Source organism: Frankliniella occidentalis, unplaced genomic scaffold (genome assembly GCF_000697945.3).
Source record: "Frankliniella occidentalis isolate FOCC.00 unplaced genomic scaffold, Focc_3.1 Scaffold50, whole genome shotgun sequence".
NCBI classification, from domain to species: Eukaryota; Metazoa; Arthropoda; class Insecta; order Thysanoptera; family Thripidae; genus Frankliniella; species Frankliniella occidentalis.
The window spans coordinates 31,654-37,391 of NW_026267180.1; the positions used below are offsets into that span (position 1 = coordinate 31,654).

At 53.1% G+C, this 5,738-nt stretch overlaps 1 long non-coding RNA gene across 1 annotated transcript; it reads right to left on the reverse strand.

The window, feature by feature from the left end:
- Positions 1-1,482: 1,482 nt before the first annotated feature.
- Positions 1,483-5,732, reverse strand: LOC113210020 (uncharacterized). Its single transcript, XR_003303611.2, has 9 exons — positions 5,338-5,732; positions 4,697-5,251; positions 4,293-4,615; positions 4,058-4,206; positions 3,731-3,963; positions 3,354-3,504; positions 3,101-3,268; positions 2,676-2,760; positions 1,483-2,181 (listed from the first exon to the last, which is right to left on the reverse strand). It is a non-coding gene; the product is annotated as an uncharacterized LOC113210020 (long non-coding RNA).
- Between the last annotated feature and the right edge of the window lie 6 nt (positions 5,733-5,738).

Genomic DNA, 5,738 nt, shown 5'->3' on the forward strand with positions numbered 1-5,738 from the left:
GGGATCCGGTGTTTTCAGGCACCCAGCTGAGGGCCGGGTTTCTTGACTATCTCACCCACACCGGAGTTTACAGCCATCGACTAGGTTCCCACCAGTCCGCTTGACCGGGAATGGGGGATAGGGCGGAGGGAAGTGGAAAGCTTCCGAGTCGTGGAATCCCTTCGAGGAGCCAGATTCTAGGGGCTTATCAATTCCACACGGGTTACCACTCCCGCTGTGGCTGGGATGGCCCTTACTCGGCACGCTTTCGCCGAGGATCGAACCTTTGCCCCTGGGACCCCAGTGCCGAGTCATCGTCACCCCCGGTCCAGTGGGACAGCGTTAACCACCAGACCGTTCGTTCATCCACGAAAGTGCCACGTTTAAATGACGGGTTTAAGTACAACTCCAAGAGTTCGACGGGGCTCAGAAAAATGTGACTGGGATGGGAGATTCGAACACTTGACTTGTGCCGCACGGGGCCGACTCTCTACCGGCACGGCTACGGTGCCATAATGTGAGTGGCCGGGTGAGCTAGGCTAAAGGCACGAGACTTCGCAGTAGCTTGAGCGGGAGAAGAACCGGTTCCATCACGACACCCTCTTACCTGGCGTTTCGAGACCGGTCTCGTGGCTCTTTGACATCGCTGCTACATTTGAACTGTACACTCTAAATGTCTAAGGACAATTTTTGTAACTAGCACCGGACTTCTGTGTGCATAACTAGCTCAGATACAATATTGTAACTACCAACACACATTTAGTGACTAGCAAATCACAATATTGTATCGGAATCCAGTTATGCACGCAGAAGTCCGGTGCTAGTTACAAAAATTGTCCTTGACATTTAGAGTGTAAGTCGGGGGTTCTAATACTCGACGCACCGTCAAATTATTCATTTTTAAGTTTGAATTTTTACGCATCGTACCTGGTGTCCCGGCACTTACAAGCCAGTACGTTGGGTTGCCTATGCACTGGCAGCAAGGGCTGCAGGCGCGGGGCAGGTGGCGGAGGAGTGGGGGAGCGTAGGCAACCCAACGTACTGGCTTGTAAGAGCCGGGACACCTGGGACGAGAAGCTCGACCAGTCGGCGACCCGCGCTGGGGTTCGAGTCCCACCTGGGACCCGGCCGGCTCGCCTTTTCTCTCTTTCTTTCCCACGCCGCGTTATCGTGAGCCTGTGTTCTATTCGGTGTGCGACGAGTGCGATCTCTCAGCCGAGCGCGTACAGGTGTCGGGGCGAGGACTCCCGGGCCATGCGTTCGAGCCCTGCCACCGGCGCCCTCGACGAATTTGCCGAGCTCAGGCAGCTCTCATAGCGAGCGCCTGGCAGGTAGGCAACATCTCGCCTTCAGTGCATGCGTGTACTGCGGGATGGCCTACCCTGAGTCTCGCAGGCGACGTAGTTGGGGGGTCTGCCGATAGATGGCGAGTGATAGTGGTGTGTGACTGACTCGACTGGACCATGGACTGGACTGGAACAATATAGAGGTCACTACACTACAATACCTTCAAATAATTGTTTTTATTTCTATGTTTATGAAAACATTAATGCCCAACAGGCTAACAAGACAGTGGCACATGTTTCCACACAAGACAAAAGCCCAAGTCAAACAGTAATTATTTGGGCATACATCAGTTATACCAGAACATAAGTAATATTGACTCAATGAAAGTAGGGAAAAAAGATGGGTACATTGATTGCTGAGTAATAAGAATTGATTTGAAAAATGCTGAACACCGAGAAAAAATATCATACAAGCACATCATGTAAGAGTGAAAGCTATTCAGTGTAATAATACCATTTAAAGCAGTGGATTTTACAGTTTTACTATCATTAAACGACGTGTGATAGAAGTGTGAAGTGTGTGCAGACGATTCAGATATTCAGAAAAGTGTCAAGTTTGGTCAAGTTCGAGAGGAAGAGATTACACAGAATTCCTAGACCCCACATAAAATTACAAGCACACCACAAACATGCAAAACCCAAACGAAATGTCATTACTAACACCACATAAACACACTCCACTACGATGCAAGAAAAGCAAGGCAGGAATAAGAAGTCATCGTCAAGAGATAGTCCAGTCAGTAGAAATGTACAGAGATGAAGGTGATTAAAAAGAAAACTGTTGAATGGTCCGTGTCGTCTTGTTGAGCCAGTTGAATGGCTTCCATCTGGTGAAACAGCAATGTAGAAATGCCATCTGGAACATGAATAGCAAATTACATGTTTCAGAAAGGAAAAGAAATCTGTCAGTTTGTGCTCCTATCCCACATAATTCTGATACTAGAATAGATAAACTTCAAATAACTTTTCATCAGTGGACCATAATAAACATTGCTGGGTTTTGAGGCAAATTTAAACATGACGCAAGTCTGAAACCATCTCCCCTCACAATCTGTTTCTGGTCTTAACTATATTTTCAGTGTTCAAAAATATTAATAAAGTACAACAGAAATGAGATTTTAAGCAATGAAAATTGTTTGAAATCCCTTAAACACACCCCAGACCACCAGTAGCAGAGAATCGTCACAGATCACCACATCGACATCAATTATTTGTCAATTCTCTGCTGCTGGGGCAATGAAATGTACTGAAGTGAAGCTATTCGTTACAATAAAAAACGAAAAGAAATAGGCCTATGTGAAAGTAAGGGAAACATGGTTGGGCAACTGTTGCTAAGATTAACAAACTCACCTGCTCACTGCCTCTTGTGGCCCTCGCTCGCACCAGTTCTGCTTCTCATCCTTGTGACAGTCACCTCCACACACGGGCTGTTCACCTGTAGGAGGACAAGCAAACTCACATTAACAACTTGCAACTGCTATCAAAATACTTTTCCTCTGACGGCAAAACATTTTGAAGAGAATCAATAGTTTGCATGTGAGTATGTTCAGGAGATCTCGGTCACTGCAAAGGATACGTTAGTATTGCAAACTGTTTTCTTCACAGCTTACAAAAAATTACGAAGTATTATAATACAATTATCCGCATGCTTGCCAACAGTTTCTTTGCAATACGAACTAGTTCTTTACAATGATATAAAGCTCAAAAATCTTTTGCAACCTTGCAAAGAATACAATTTGCAAACATTTTACTGTGTGAACCTAGGAAAAACTTACTTGTCTGTCTCTCTTTCTCCGGTTGATGGGGATGACATTGAAGGCAGCAGCGTTCATAGTAGGCTAAAATGTCGGGTATCGGGGGCGGAGCGGGTCGTGGAGTCTTGGTGTCCTCACCGGCTGCGGGCGGGGGAGGGGCGGGGCGGGGCGCGGCGGCTGCGGCTAGACCTGCAACACAAGCGGTTGTCAAGGGAGCAGCTCAATAGATCATTACACATCCCGGGAATAATACTCCCAAAGCACACCAACCAACCGTCTCATTCTCGGTGGCAGCAATAATCTGCTTCCCCCGCGGAGTGTCGGCGACGAGGACGGCGAGGGAGGGCTGGGGTGGTGTACCTGGAGGTCCTGGAGGCCTTCGCCGACCGCGGAGACTAGCTGACGGTGCCGGAACTGGAACGGGCCTGGAACAATAAAAGCGATTGGAGAAACGAACATCTGGCTACAGAGCAAACCACATTCTCTTCTCCCGCAGCTGAAACGGTGGCTCGCGTCGCACGCCCCGGGGCAGGCTGATTGTCCACGAACCAGTTATTTGCAAGCTTGCAAACAATTTCTTGCAATACGAATTCTCTGCAATACAAAGCTATAATTTGCAAGCATTTTAAAGTGAGCCTGAGCACAACGTACCGGTAGTCCTTCCTTTCTCGGTTCAAATGTCGGGCGTAGGGGCAGAGCGGATCCTGGAAGTCCTGAAGTCATGGTGTCCTGGCCAGCTGCGGGAGCTTCCTGCTGACCAGGGCGGAACTGCGGCAGTGTTGCGGGGACGTCCCGGGCAGGCCGACCGTCCACGGCGGGGGCGGGGCGAGGTGGGGCGCGCGGCTGGCAGAGCGACGGCCAGGCACGCCTCCCAAGAAGACTCTCTAAAAGGCACAAATTTACAGTAACATGATTCCAAAGTAACAGCGGAGCCGAAAGAAACAAGAAGCCACTAAATATGACAGATCAGAACCCCACCTGCTTGTAGGCGACCAAGAAGGAGCGGGTGGCGCACTGCTTGATGTCCCAGGGGCGCGTCCCAGTCGAACACAGTAGTGCAGTGCAGCAACAAGGCGGCCGAGGTCCTTCCTGGGGGGCCGAGTCATGAGTCGCGGCGGGGCTATCACCTGTAACGGAAGCGGGTGTCAAGGGAGCAGGTCAATAAATTATTACATATCCTGGGAATAATTAATCCCAAAGGACATCAACCAACCTCTTGGCTGTTTGCCCGCGCGGAGTGCCAGCACAAGTAGGGCGGGGCCCAGGACGGCGACGAGGACGGCGAGCGAGGGCTGGTGGAGTAGCTGGAGGTCCTGGAGGTCCTGGAGGCCTTCGCCGACCGCGGAGACTTGACAACGAGGCCGGAACTGGAGCGCGCCTGGAACTGAAAAAGCAATTAGAGAAACGAACATCTAGTTACGGAGCAAACCAAAGTCACTTCTCCCGCAGCTGAAACGGTGGCTCGCGGCGCACGTCCCGGGCAGGCTGACTGTCCACGGCGAGGCGGGCGGCCGCAGCGGACCTTCCACGGAGACTCTGCAACATGATCACTCGAAATCAATAGGCAACCCCCAAAACATGAACAAGAAGCCACTAAAGATGAAGTCCACCCTCCACCTGCTTGTAGGCGACCAAGGAGGCGCCGGCGAGGCCGTCGTGACGCACTGCTCGGGGTCCCAGGGGAGCGTCCGAGTCGAGCAGCTTGGTGCAGCAACAGGACGGCCGAGGTCTCCACGGCCAGAGCAGCGGCGGCATGGAAGAGGAACAGAACAAGTTATTAGTTCGGTGCCGACGTGCGGTGGGAGTACGCCGTCACTTTGCCCTCGTGGTCCGCCGGTCACAAAGTATTACACTCGCCCGCCAGCCGCGGCCGACGCGCTGCCCCGAGCGCTGCCACTCGCCAGCCCCGCGGGGGGGAGGGGGGCCTACGGGGGAGACCCGCGGGTGCAGCGAGGGCAGGCCCAGCGTGGCGCGCCAGCCAACGGCCGAGGGGCGGCGTCAGGGAACGACCGGGGCCACTGCAAGCGGGCCAAACGTGCAACAAGGAAGGCTTGAGGGACGTACCTGTGGTCTGCCGACCACGGCCACGGCAGCATCCAGACAGAAGGTCCAGTTGTCGGCTGGGGAGCAGTCTCGGCGGGGCGCGGCGGGGCGGGCCGCGGCGGCTGGGTCCTGCAACAGAGGCGGGCGGTCAGAGAGCAGGTCAATAAATGATCACATGGACCGGGACTTCTCGGTTCCGAAGTACACAAACATACCTTCTCAGCGGCAAGAATCTGTTTGCCCCCGCGGAGTGCCAGCTGGAGCATGGCGGGGAGGCGCAGGCCGATCCCCTGAATCAGGCGACAGGGCGGAGTTGAGCAGAGCGGCGACGAGCTGGCTTGCGATTAGTTAGAGGGGGGCTTGGGGTGCTAGGGAGTCCTGAGCTGTCGGGAACGTTTTTTTCCCACATAGACTTTGCATGGGTTTCTAAGGCGGTGAGTCTCAGGACCCCCTAGCACCCCCGAAACTACACGCAAGCCTGGATGGGGTCGACGTTGAGCGGGCGGACGGTGAGCAGCAGTAGGGCGGTGGTGTTGAGCAGGGCGACGATGGTGAGAGGCGGCGATGAACTGGAGCAGGTCGATGATGAGCGTGGTGACAGTGAGCAGGAGAAGGG